Source organism: Mauremys mutica, chromosome 6, assembly GCF_020497125.1.
Source record: "Mauremys mutica isolate MM-2020 ecotype Southern chromosome 6, ASM2049712v1, whole genome shotgun sequence".
Classification (NCBI taxonomy): Eukaryota; Metazoa; Chordata; order Testudines; family Geoemydidae; genus Mauremys; species Mauremys mutica.
Genome location: NC_059077.1, coordinates 13,781,826 through 13,795,910, shown reverse-complemented (window position 1 = coordinate 13,795,910; position 14,085 = coordinate 13,781,826). Strand labels below are relative to the sequence as shown.

At 44.4% G+C, this 14,085-nt stretch overlaps 1 protein-coding gene across 2 annotated transcripts in view; it reads left to right on the top strand.

Annotated features, from left to right (window-relative positions):
• ZBTB7C (zinc finger and BTB domain containing 7C) overlaps positions 1 to 14,085 on the top strand; it is a 272,862-nt gene that overhangs the window by 135,158 nt on the left and 123,619 nt on the right. For both annotated transcript variants that reach the window (XM_045020359.1, XM_045020361.1), the window contains exon 2: positions 12,703 to 12,764. The gene's annotated coding sequence lies outside the window, so the exon portion shown is untranslated. The remainder of the gene's footprint in view (positions 1 to 12,702; positions 12,765 to 14,085) is intronic.

Genomic DNA, 14,085 nt, shown 5'->3' with positions numbered 1-14,085 from the left:
TTCTCATCAGGAAGCGGGTAATGGCCCATGGGCCTGTAAAGTACCAGAAAGATTGAAAAAGTTCTGCTATCTACACAGTATTTTCTTACTGGTTTCCACTGTATATAAATGAATCATGTGTGTTTGTTTTGAAATTTTTATGGTACTTGAACAGACCTCACCAAAACAGCAACTTTAACAAACTATGGCCACAACTTTTAAACTTAAAAAAAAATCACAACTTTCTCTCAACTTTAATTATTCCCGTTTTACAGCTGGGGAAGAGAAACACCAGAGGCAAAGTGATTTGCTCAAGGTTACATAGTGAGTCAGTGGCAGAGCAGGGATTAGATTTGCTACTGTACTGACTCCTAGTTCCTTTCTTAGTTCACTCCAGAGAGACCAAAACATAATGGGAAGCAATCAGCCAAAATATTAATGATGCATATTGTAAGATTCTCTGTAAATGACCTTTTTCAGCAAAATACTGAACAGGGACAGCGGGGGATAGGGTGCCAGGTCTTTGACCATGTACAGGAGAAGATAGAGTGTCAGATCTTTTGTCAACAGGGTCTCAGAAGGAATGGCTTTATTGGGCCAGATCCTCAGCTGGTGTAAATCAGTGTCCCTTGAAATCAGTGATGGTACACTGAGAATCTTGGTTCACTGTGTACATGTTAGCACCTCCCGCTAATCCTTTGTAAGGAAATACAGTATTGAGATTAGCCTTCTCATTGGGAGAATGCACTGTTCTCTTTACACTGGTCCTGGTGTTTAGGGACCATCACTCCCTGTGCAAATTGTTTTCCTTGGGCCTTCAGCAATGTGTTTCCTCATATACTAATTGGAATTCCTCATGTATTTAGTTTTTTAATACTAATTTCATTCTTCCTCCCCGACTCCCTCTCTGCAATATCTGAAGTGCAGACATATTTTTTTCGACTGGATTTGGTTAACGTACATTTTCCTGCGTGTGAAGGGTTTCTCAGGGTCTTGATAACTGTTTCTGTTCTGCAACAGTTGTCATTGACACGTGCCTCTTTCCTGTGGACTGACTTCCATCCTGCTGTGTTTTCTAACATCTCATAAACACATGGCTTCCATGCAAGCCTTACTATTACATATGCACAACTGATTATTAGGTGAGACTTTCCTGATTGCTGCCTAGATAAAGAACATATCTCTGTCTCTCAGGAGACAGAGAGAGCAGGCTAAAGGGAGCGTAAGTGATGGTTTAGATTTGATAGATTTATCTTCACGAGTGACAAGACAGATAATTCATGAGTGGCGTAGTTACAGGTGAGTTATCCTTCTGGTGTCCCTTCAAGAGTGAAGGTTAATGCCAGGACACTGCTGAGCCATCATTATTTTACCTATAGAATTTACACTTCTTCTCATGCCTTTTCAGAAACACTTTTGAGCTTTTTGGATAAGGTATCTTCGTCTATTTTCTTGTGATGAACAACTGCCCAGTTATTCACCTGTGCTCTTGTTTTGTTTGCTTTAAAACTAGAAATGAAGAATTATCTATCAAACCCTTAAGGGTTTTTTTTACTGCCACCCGTCACTGTAGTATCTGAACACCTTCCATGGAAAATGGATTAGCAGGAATGAAATCCCTAGTGGGGTTCATGGGGTCTCTAGCTCTTTTCCCTGTTCAGAGTATAAAATCATTGCTCGGGGTAGGGTTAGTTTGTTTCTTAAAGTCTGTGAAGGCTCATAAAGGCTCCTGGGCAGTGCTGGTGGTAGCCAGGGTCCCATTGACCTGGCTGGGGGGCAGGTGCAGGGGTGTAGCTGGTGCAGAGAAAATATCCTCAAATCGTAACATGCAGAAGCATTGGGCAGGTGGAAAGCAAAACCAACCCCACCCCAGGCTTCCAGAAAATCTACCCAACAAATATGACTAGACTGGAGGAGAGGAAGTGAATCTGAAAGCAAAATGACTAACAGTAAAAAAAATAAAAATTAAAATCAATAAATCTCACATTTTAAAATAAAAAGGCAACTAACACAAGGGACAATTATACAGTATCAGATAGTGATACAACCTGAATTCCAGCAGGATAGGAAATATGAAGCCAAAACCACTCAGGTGCTTCTAGATACAGATAAGGAAAGCAATTCCCATTTACCCATAGAAATAAAAAAGAGGTCCTGATAAAACACTCCATGACTGGACTGGATTAGGATTCTTGCTGTGAAAATTCATTACCGGCATGCAAAAGAATGAATATCTCGCAGCAGAGCTAAACTGAGTACAAAACAACATTCATCTGGGAAAGAGCCAATTCGTTCAGAATAAATAGATTTCTTTCAAAAGGAGTCGGGGGAGTGAATCTGTGGAAAACCTGTATCTCTGCCCTGACATTTATTATGCAAACCAGTGTACACCTCTCCAAAACCGGAAAGATTAGTACGTTTCCAAATACCAAATGTAGCCGCTCAAACTAACTTCGGGCCAGATTGTGATATGACTCATTGTGCTTTATTCCACAAGTACTTAATTGACTTTAGTGGGACTTCTGTGGAGTGAGGTACTACTCAACATGAACGTGTGTACTGCAAGCTTTAAAACAAATCCAGGCCAGCAGAGGGCTAGAATTTTCGTGTATATATAAAAGCTTATATTTGGTAATCTTTTGGGGGCCCATAACCTAGCGTTTTAACTTTGGGCCAGATTTTAAAAGGTATTTAGGTGCCTAAAGATGCAGACAGGCACCTAGGCTCTTTTGAAAATACCACTAGGTGCCTAACTACCTTAAAAAATCTGGCCCTTAGTCCTTACTAAGGCAAAATTGCCATTGAGGTGAATGGGGAATTTTGCTTCAGTAAGGGCTTTCCACCTAGGGAGACCAGACAGCAAGTGTGAAAAATCGGGACAGAGGGTGGGGGGTAATAGGAGCCTATATAAGAAAAAGACCCAAAAATCAGGACTGTCCCTATAATATTGGGACATCTAGTCACCCTATTTCCACCCCACAGTGGCAGGATGTGACCCTTAAACTGAATTTAGTGCTCAGCACTGGGGACTGAGGAACTGATCCTGTACTCCTGATGCTCCTGCTCCTGATGATCCTGTACTCCTGATGCTCCTGATCTGTACTCCTGATGTACACCTGTGTCTTCATGGAGCCTCACTGAAGACAATGGGGATCTGCCTACTGCAAAAAAATAGCAGGACTGGGACTCCGGGCACAATAATGAGAGGCTGACAAAGTGTATTGGGGGGTGGGGTGGGGTGGGGGGAAGGGATGTGTATGTAAATAAAAATTACTTATTTTACTTTGTCTTTGTATTTATGCATTTGCATGAACAAAAAATCTGGCCCCACTGAAGCCAATGGTGAAACTCCCGTTGACTTCAATGGACCAAGATTGCACTGAAGATTTTGAGCACATAGCTTGGAGCAAACAAGCTTTCTCAACCCCTCTGACTCAAACCAAAACAAACCAAAACAAAAAAATCAGCCTTGTGCATGCAATAGTCATTTGCATGGCCAAATGGGACAGTTTGCAAAAGGAGGTTCTAAGATGTGTAAAAACTTATTTGCCCCCAGAATATGGGGTGGGCACGTATTGGGCATCCTCTTTACCTTTAAGAGCTAAACTGAGAGATATCTGCACTAGCCTCTGGCCACAACTTGGCAGTTGCTTTTATTATTTATGAATCTTGTTTATTATGGTAGTGCCTAAGGCCCAGCCAAGAATGGTACCCCGTTGTGCTAGGTGCTGTACAGAAACACAGTAGTAGACAGTCTCTGCCCCAAGGATCTTAGAAAGCTTTTCTCGCTTTGCCCGTCCAGCCCCTGTGACAAGGTTGCACAAATATCTCCAGTTCATTAAGTGAGAGAATAGGATTGAATGATGAGTGGCAGGGGACTGTGGGTGTCTGAGGCTGGTTACAGGCTATGGGAAGGGAACAGCTTTGCATATTCTCTTTGGCTAATACAGGAGCCTCTCTGATTTGTTTGGGGGCAGTCTGTGTTTGTTTCTGCAGTGCATGGAGCCTACGGTGCTCCCCCTGGCATGGCTGCCCTCTGGTACTTCTCCAGCCCAGCTCTGCTAATGGGATCTGACCTGATGGCTTTGCATGTTTAAATGAATTAAACACAGCTGCTAGGAAAATACAGTAACCTGACGGCACCATGGCTCCATAGTCAACATTATCATTACAGCAGCACTTGCTTTAGAGTTCCACACTCTCGGGTTTGCTTTGAAAATAACTCGAAACCTGATCAATTGCTTCATCCCCTTTTTCTCCCTTCTCCTCTTCCTCATACAGTGTTTAACCCTTATCCCTCTCTCACTCCTCTGCCACCTTGGTCAAGTGGTTGTCTCCTCACTGCTTCTTAATCAGGCACATAGGTGGGTGGGTTAGCTATCCTGATTGGTCACAAAGAATGAAACGTGGCAAGTCCCCTCTCACGATCTGGGGCTGAACTGGTACCCTGGACACTGTTAGTGCTGAGCGTTGCCCTCTAGTTTATATAATATAATAATAATAACAATACCTGTCTCTTCTACAACAGTTTTCATCAGTAGACCTCAAAGCCCATCACAGTCTTTCGTGTGTTTATCCTCACAACACCCCTGTGAAGTAGGGAAGTGCTATTATCAGCATATCCTTCCTCTTTATTGTACATATGGTAGTTTGAAGCTGACAGCAACCCCGTTGAGAATTGAAGGATTAAATATACTGTCCCCAAAGCCAAATCCTATACAGTGTTGCATCTATCATGTAGACATTTCAGAAACTATACATTACTTTCAGACTGCTAGAGAGAGGCATCTCAAAACATGCTGCTTCTCTTATCATTTCAGCCCAGATACCTTTGCTCTGGTGACATTTCAACAGGAAGCATTTACATAGGAAGTAATGCTAGCAGCCCTATTGATTTTTTTTCCCTAGTCAGTCACTGTGTTGCATCCCTATTTGTAAGGACAGACAATGCCCACTAAGGATCAGAGGTGTTACATTTCCACAAGAACCAAGAAAAAAAGCCCCAGGTCAAGCAACACACATCTGGTTTCATTGTAAACTTGCACCAGGTTCACTGAAAGATCCACTCAAGTTTGAAATTTTGGAGCAGACGTAGGCCCAATGAGTCGAATTGTGGTTGTATATCAGAACCCCGAGAGGAGCTCAAGCTGCAGAATTTCAAACAACTCCACATCTGGGCTGAGGGAGAGTTGGTGTTTGGATCCAGGATTTTTGTTCAGCCCCACACACAAGGTGCAGTTTCAGTCCAAAGATCCTGAGTGCATGCTCACCTTCACCAGTTACATCCCATTGCAGTTCCACTGAGTTGATGTCTCAGAACGGTGCTCAACTCCTGCTGGGCAGGTATTCTGGAATTCTGACTTAATGGACTTTTCTCTCCTTCAGGGAACGATGGTTGATGAATAGTGCAGATGTACTCGTCCAATTCTGAAGATGCTTCTCTTATCCATATGATTTCATTCCACTAGTGTGGGTGGAGATTGCAGTGGGCAGATCTCTGGTTGTAATGATCAGATCTCAGGTCCCATATGTTGTCTGCAGCACTTTGGTCATATATCTATTCTGAGTTGCTAAACAAATATTCAGTCTGAACCAATGAACTGAGTGAGTGTGATTCGAGCTGTAAACTTTATGAGATCCTGCAGTTTATGGTAAATTTTAAATTGGCTTGCCAATCAGGGTACTTTTTTAAAGGAGAGTCATTTTGATGTGTTGCAGAATGCAATGTAGTAATTTCCACTATTATGTAGATGTTATCAACATTAAGAAACAAAGCAGGTGCTCCTTGGTGGACTGGTTTTAATGCATTCAATTTATAGAGTTCATACATATTTATCCAGTGTGGAAAACCCGTAACTTTTTCCCACTGGCTGTCCCCTTCCTTAAATTATGATTGTTCATTTATTTCTGTTGTGGGAGTGCTGAGCTGTCCTGTTCAGGTTTAGGGTTCCATTGTTCTAAGTCAGTGTTTCTCAAACTGGGGTTGCCGCTTGCGTAGGGAAAGCCCCTGGCGGGCCGGACTGGTTTGTTTACCTGTCTCGTCCACAGGCCAGGCCAATCACGGCTCCCACTGGCTGCGGTTCGCCGCTGCAGGCCAATGGGAGCTGCTGGAAGCGGCGGCCAGTACGTCCCTCGACCCACGCCGCTTCCAGCAGCTCCCATTGGCCTGCAGCGGCGAACCGCGGCCAGTGGGAGCCGCGATCGGCCGGACCTGCGGACCGGGCAGGTAAACAAACCGGCCCGGCCTGCCAGAGGCTTTCCCTATGCAAGCGGCGACCCCAGTTTGAGAAACACTGTTCTAAGTGCTGCAAAAACACAGGAAGACATGATCTCCTATAGCCCATGGCTCCAGTCTTGCAATCGATAACATGCAGCAGACTTCTACGCCTGCATGGAGCCCCTATCACTTCAGTGGGGCTTTGCCTAAATGCAGCAATTGCAAGATCAAAGCCTAAGAAATTATTCACCAATAAATGCCCATAAATTCCTGGGGGAAAATGCAGAGATATGTTATAATGATAAATAATAATATCTAAGGTGATTAAAAATCAATGACCAAGTAACAATGCATATTAAAAATTAATGTTCAGAAGTGTTTTTGAGGGTTGGATTTTGAGACATTTATTTAGTGTTCAGCACCCATCCTGTGCCTTAAACTGTGTCACTGGACTGTCTGGAGGGTGACTTCCTGTTTTGGCACTAATTATTATTCATTGCTGCTAATCCTTCACTATGGTTACCTATAATGATAGGATACTCAATTTCTGGTGTAGGGAGTAAGTGCTGGCAGAGGGCTGGTATATATGACATAGTGGGTCTTTTTCAATCAGTGTGCAGCGGCAGTCAAAAAAAGTTAACAGATTGTTAGGAACCTTTCGTAAAAAGATAGATAATAAGACAGCAAATATCATAATACCATGAATCCATGGTACACCCACACCTTGAATACTGCGCACAGTTCTGGTCAACCCGTCTCAAAGAAGATATATTAGAAATGAAACAAGTACAGAGAAGGGCAACAAAAATGATTAGGGGTATGGAACAGCTTCTATATGAGGAGAGATTAAAAAGACTGGGACTGCTGAGGTTGGAAAAGAGACAACTAAGGGGGATATGATGTAGGTCTATAAAATCATGAGTGGAGAAAGTGAATAGGGAAGTGTTATTTACCCCTTCACATAACACAAGAACCAGGCATCACTCACTGAAATGAATAGGCAGCAGGTTATAAACAAACCAAAGGAAATATTTCTTCACACAACGCACAGCCAACCTGTGGAACTCTTTGCCAGGGGATGACGGGCATGAATGAATGAATGAATGAATGACGTGAAGGTCAAAAGTGCAACTGGGTTCAAAAAAGAGTAAGATAAGTTCATGGAGGATAGGGCCATCAATGGCTATTAGCTAAGATGATCAGGGTGTCCCTGAGCCTCTGACTGCCAGATCTTGGGACTGGATGACAGAGTATGGATCACTTGATAATTGTACCAGTTCTTTTCATTCCCTTTGAAGCATCTGTCACTGGCCTCTGCTGGAAGACAGGATACTGGGCTAGATGGACCATTAGTTTAACCCAGTAGGGACATTATGTTTTTAGGATGCTCATCACTGTAGTAGCTGAATGACTTTTCTGAGCATGAAATCTTGACCCTAAAAAGGTCAATTGGGCTTTTCCTATTGTCTTCACTTGGGCCAGGATTTCACCCCGTGTGGCTAATTTCTCCCTGTAACAGTCTTGCTGTGTTTGCCTTTAACACTCTACCTTGTTAGCAGGTGTGAAACCTGCCGGGAAAGAGTTAAGTGGGTTCTGCTGACTTACTGGTGATGATGATTCCTTCTGCCACCTGGCAATAAGGGAGATGGCAGTGACTGTACAGAAAGCAAGGATCCTAGGACATGGGCAGAGCAGGGCTGAGGCAGGGACCCTAGGAACAAGCTGTGCCTGAGGGAAAAGTTTAAGCTGAATTCTGTTACCTTGGAGATTTCTTGGCTAATGAAGCCAAACCCCAAGAAAGTGCCTTTGTGTTTGTTGGCTTTAAGACAGCAATTCCCATTACTGGTGATGTTAGTGAAGATGAAAAAAACCTGATTTTAAAAGTGCTGAAACGAATAGATGATTGTAACGTTAATGAGCAGAATAGAGACACTGCTTAGCCAGCCTGTACCAGCATCTGCTTTCCAGTGCATCGAAGGGTGTTAATTCACAGCTGTTCAGTAACGCTGTCTAACCAGGAGAGGTTTATTTAAAAGACGGGGAAGAGATCTCTGTCAGGGAGTGATTTGTGAAGTTTGTTTGGGTGGAAGTAAGTCCCTGGCCTCTCATTGTCAGAGCTGCTTTTTTATGATATTAGCCAATGCATTGCAATGATGCTCCGTGTGTTTGTGTATGAGTGCTGTTCCCCTTTGCTATATCAAATCAGAATTGCTCGTTTGTGTGTCATAGGCCTTTTCCTGCAAATAGCTGAAGGAGATCCTTCTTTAATTCAAGTGGGCGTCTTTGTCTCTGGAGCTGGGGAATCTGAGTTTTATTCCTTGTGGCACCAGGAGACTGCAGATTGGCTAGGTACTGCAGCACAGCAAGAGACGTGACACCCTACACAGCCGTAGACTTTTCAGTGTATTAAAACAGAGGCTCTCCTCTACTTCCCAGTTCTTACATTAATGAGTTAAAGTTCTGTGTCTTATCACACTCATCAGCCAGATAGTCAAGGAACAGAGCCAGGTTGCAAAGAGCCCTGGAAGCTGCCCCATACTTTACCTTGTGGCTCAGAGAGAGCCCCATTGTCTTTGCAGGCTTCATGCAGTAGCAGCGCCTTCCAGCTATTGGTGTCAGACCAGGTGTCACACATCCAGTGCTCTTGAACAGTCCCTGGGAAGAGCCCTTCAGTGTGCCAGACCCTTAGGGTTGCACTCTTTCACTAGGGTAAGCCACTTGGCTTCACCGCCTCCTGGGACTGAACCCCGGAGCCTTCAGCATCCCTGCTTCATGCTGTGAGCTCCCGTCAGTGAGTCCACCTGAGTTGGATACCTGAGAGAGACTTGTCCACCCAAAGGGAGCAATGCATCTCCGCCTCCCTTAAACTGCAGTGACTCTCAGCCAGTGCTGTAAAAGCAAGAGGGTTTATTAGATGTCTGGAACACAGCGTAGAAAGTCCTTGGTTATCATAGAGAACAGAAAGTTACAGCACAGTCCATCTCTGTCAGCCCAGAGCCTGGTCCCTCTTTTCCCAGACCAGCAGAGTCTTCTTCCTTCCAGCAGCCCACTCTAACTGCAACCCACCCACTCCCACCCCAGCCCCCCCCTCAGTCCTTTGCTCTTATCACCTGGCAAACACTGTCACCTGTCCCTCCTCCTCGGCCCTTTGTTCTCCAGCTGGTCAAACACGGCTTCCTTTCTAAGGAGGGTGGGTCATCCGTGGTTGTTAGATGCTAGATCACACCAGGCAGCAGTCTCAGTAGTCTCAGTAGTTTATTGCCTCAACACTTCCCTTATAGTAATTCTATGGTAGGAAGAATAGATTCATGGGAGATCTGATGCGGCACGTTAATGATGCATTCAGAGTGAAAGAGATGAATTAGAAACCTGACACCATATCTAGTAGGGTATGTTTGGTTCATCCAACCTAAGTAGCTAAAAGAGACATTGTGACTACAAGAAAAGCCACGATAGAGCCTTATCATCTCATTCAGACTCCGAGAACATTTTACTGGGCTGGCTCAAAGCAAATGGCATCGGTCACAAACCATCTCATTTTGGAAGAGCTGCAGGAAGCTGTGCCTCTTTTGTCCAGCAAGCTGAACGCTAGTTGGTATTTACACAAAGTGGTTGGTTTGTTTACGGTCTTCAGAAAACTTTCAGATCTACTCTTGAACTGTAGGTAGCTTGTCACACCGTAATGCACCACAGTCCCTTGTATATCCGAATACATTTTATATACTCTCCTAGGAGATTCCTTCTGGTCTACAAATGATGAACCTAGACCTTATGTAGCGAGCCATTTTGTCTGTGAGGATTGTACCTGGGACCTTCATCAGCAAAAATTGAGGCCTCTGTCTCTTGAGCTAAAGGAGAATTTCTTTAAGCGTAAATATCAGGGTGTTGTAGTGCTGTTGTCAGCCACTAGAGGAAAACCTGGCATGAAAACCTTGTTGAAACCAATAGGAATTTTCACATTGTTTTCAATAGGGCTAAGATTTCACCCAGTGATCTCATGCACCAAACCAATCCATTGCAGGTACCCTATGACTTCAATGGGAGTTTTGCCTGAGTACGGCCTGCAAGTAATAAGCCCTGTGGTTATGTTGACAATGGACCATATTCAACTCTTTGCCCCTTTGTTGTTGACTTTCTGCTATTTAGCACCAAATGAGCCATTAGTCCTGAGCAGAGTGCTTACTCATCAGCTAATGATCTGAATTGGGGATGGGGCTAGGACAGGAGGTCAGGCTTAAGTGCACAAGGTCAGAACAGCTCCAGATTCTCAAAAGCAAACAGCATCATTAGTGGCAGAGAAGGCTCGCTCTTGCTGTCCGATTATACCACGGGCTTTACTGTTAGATCACTGAACAGAGTGCAGCCAGGGGGATGTTGCACAAACCACTGTGCGATATAAAAGTTACCTGTGACTCCAGGCATTGCTTACTACATAAATAAATATGCAGTTATTATTTAAGACCTTAGCTACGTGACAAGGGAAAATACAGAGCATTGAAGAGATTACTGGGGTTCTGTTCCCTTTTCGCTTCTTGAACTTTTGTAAACTATAATGATCTCACACATTTAATAAAATAGTTAAAATGCTCAAAGCCCCTTATTATTCTATTCTGGGACATTAACCTACTTGTAGATCCAAAGAGAAAATGAAATTTGCACCATCCCATAAAACAGTGTCCCAGAGAGTCTGGTCCAGGATTTCAGTAGAAGAGGAAGGACTGTTTGAATAATTGAAATCAACCAGGAAATGTACATAAGCAGTCTCAGTAGTTTATTGCCTCAACACCTTAGTCTGAGTTTCCAGCTCTAAATGACTAATTATAACCATCATCTTTTATATTTTGTTGACATCTTCTAATTCAAAATTTAGCAAATATAAAAAATCAAATTTGATCTGCCCCTGCCAAATGTAAACAATTAGATTAAGCACAATACATGCCTATTTTCTCTGTTATCTGAGTGACTCCAGCTTGGTTGCACTCTGCTAGATCACAGAGAAACTGTAATTGTGTTGTATCTTCACTGATTGTTGAAGATCCACTGATATAAAAAAAAGTATCCTCCTTTTTAAATCCAAATTTTAGGCCATGTTTGGGCTCAAGTCTTAAACCTAATCTGGATTCTTAATCCACTTCTAATTTCTAATCTGTTTTGCTTTCTCTGCTGCCACAGTGCTGCTGTGTCTGGGTTTCACAAAGCCATGTAAGAAGTAGTACACTCAAAAGATTTTACCATGAAAAACAATGATTTGGTTGTTTTAGTGAAGATGCGTGTATTCTTACCAGGCCAGATTGTAGTAGCTCTTGCATTTAGTTCTGGAGGTCCCCAGTGTATCAGCCAAAATGGCAGCCATTGCTCTAGCCCAGTGGTCCCCAACCTTTTCGTCTGGCAGGCGCCAGACGAAGGACTGTGGCGGCGGTGGAGCATCCGCCAAAATGCCGCCAAATTTCTGCAGCATTTCGGCGGCGATGCCTCTCAATGACATCACTTGTCGGCGGCAAGCAGCGTCATTGAGAGGCGTTGCTGCTGAAATGCCGCCGAAATTCAGCGGCATTTCGGCGGCTGCTCCACCACCGGCCAGGACGCGGATGCATTTAGATGCCCCCGTGGGCGCCATGGCGCCCGCAGGCACCGTGTTGGGGACCCCTGCTCTAGCCCTCTTCAGAGAGGTGGATTTCACCCTGATAACACGTTGGATATGCCCACTTGAATTCAAGTCCTTGCCTTTTCTTATTTCACAACAGGATGGAGCATCCCGCTTTGAAGATTTCCTGGCATTTGCTGCTGTTGGTTTTATTTCTATTTATATTGTAACAGTGCCCAGAGATTCCAATCAGCCCATGGTACTAGGTACTGTATACACAGTAGGAAGACATGGCCCTGGTCTCCCACAGTTTAGAGTCCAAGAAGGACCTTTTATGTGCATCACAATCTTAACATTGAAGTGAATGTAGTTCCTGGTATGTGACTGTCTTTGTTACACAGTTTTGCCCTTGTTTTGATATTATCTTTTGCCAGGCGGTTAGGATTCAGTTCAGGCTGATGTTGAAGGAGATGCCAGACCAGTTTGGGTAGCACCTCGGAGTCTATTGTGTGATGCTGCTAGGTAATTTCATGCTACAGAACTACAGGCTTAGTTGTCGAGCACAAAGAGGGATAAGATGCTGATCTGGACATTGTAAGCATGATTCATCAGGCAATGGGTATGGAATTGTATTATACCTTTACAGTAAAAAAGTGATTTCATGAGGTTGGGGTGAGTGTTGTGAGGGTGTCAGGGCCTGATTCTGGTTGTCAGGGCCAATATGCTGGTGTAAATCAGGAGTAAATCCACTCCTGTTTACATCACCCTTAGCCTTCACCCGTAGCCAGATTCCTAGGCTACTTGCAGAGTGAAGTGCTACTCAAGGGGACCAAGGGAAGGCAGAATGTGGCCATCAGGGTGAGATCTCAACAGGTTGATAAATCAGGTCTGATTTTTTTTCCCGTTTTTTTAAATTTTCCAGGAGATGGTCAAGGCTGCAAAGGGAACGTCTGCCTGAGATTTGAAACCGAGACAAGGGTAATTGTGAGTATAAATTCCTGCTACTTTGAGGTTGTTTCTCTGCTAGAAGAGTGAGGGGCTTTAGAAACAGGGCAAGTGGGTTTCCCAGAGAGATGTTACTGTCCTGACTTTTTAGCCACCTGAGGGATACATTCTTGGGGCCTGATCTTGCATGGTGCTAAGCATCTTCTATGAGATGCCGAGCAACATCAGCCACTATGGACCTCAATGGGAGTCGAGGGTATGCAGTGAGAGCCAGTCTGGGACACTGATGAGTCAGTAGAAGCCCAAAACCCCTCCAAAAAAGAACAAGCTATTTTTAAAAAATGTAAAGTGACAGAACTGCAACATGTTGCTTTCCATCAGTCTGTTGAGAATATTATTGTGCTTTATACATGTATCGTGCATGTATTTCCTTGTATGTTGTAACCCTACCTGTAAGAAGGAGAAACAGATATTTTACCATCTACGCAGACCTATGAGTTACCAAAGGATTTTTGTTTAACACTTTGATGAATGGCTTGTAGTTTCCTTATGCCTTGCCCTAATGCAGACCTCCTGGGTGACGAAGGACTCATGGGTCAGATGGTTGCCCAGCATTCATTGGTAGAAAGAAAGGATTTCAGATTTTTGATTTAAACGAGCTGAAGAGTAGGGGCCAGATCCTCCGGTGGTGTAAACTGGTGTTGCTCCATTGAACTGATTGCACCAGCTAAGGCTCTGGCCCCATATGTCACCACACAGCTGGATTGGTGACCCTGTTGCTCACAAGGGCTGAATCCTGAGAAGCATTGTGCCCTTTCTGAGCACCTTGATAACTGTGGGTCAGGTCCTAATCTCCTTTGTCCAGGCCTCGTTCTGCCAGCCTTGCACATGTTGAGAAGTGCCTTCACTCCTGGAGTAGTCCCACGGGATTAGATTGGTTCCTGTCCTGCATGCCTGTAAGAACTCCCCTGGCATGCCTGCAGGCACTGCTTGGACCTGAGGTCTGGGTGCGGAGGAGTAAGTGGGTGCTGTGTGCAGAAATGAGAATGTACTGCATGCATGAAACTCCCCCTCCATCCAAGCACAGGTAGTGGTGAAGGGGTATGGAATGGGGGCAGGACAGGTTGCAGTGAGCTGGTGCAGAGGGCATAGCGGTATAGGCCAGGAGCAAATTCCGACCCACCCACCTCCTCTCCTCCAAGCAGTCTCTGGGGTGCTCCTGGAACAGTGCAGCAACATGGGTGTGGCATAATCTAGCCCCTGGAAAGGAACGGTGCTACCCATGGAGTAAAGAATTAATGGTCACGAGTAAAGGGGGCAGAACTGGGGCCTTGGCTTTTCTCAGCCTTTACTCAGGCAA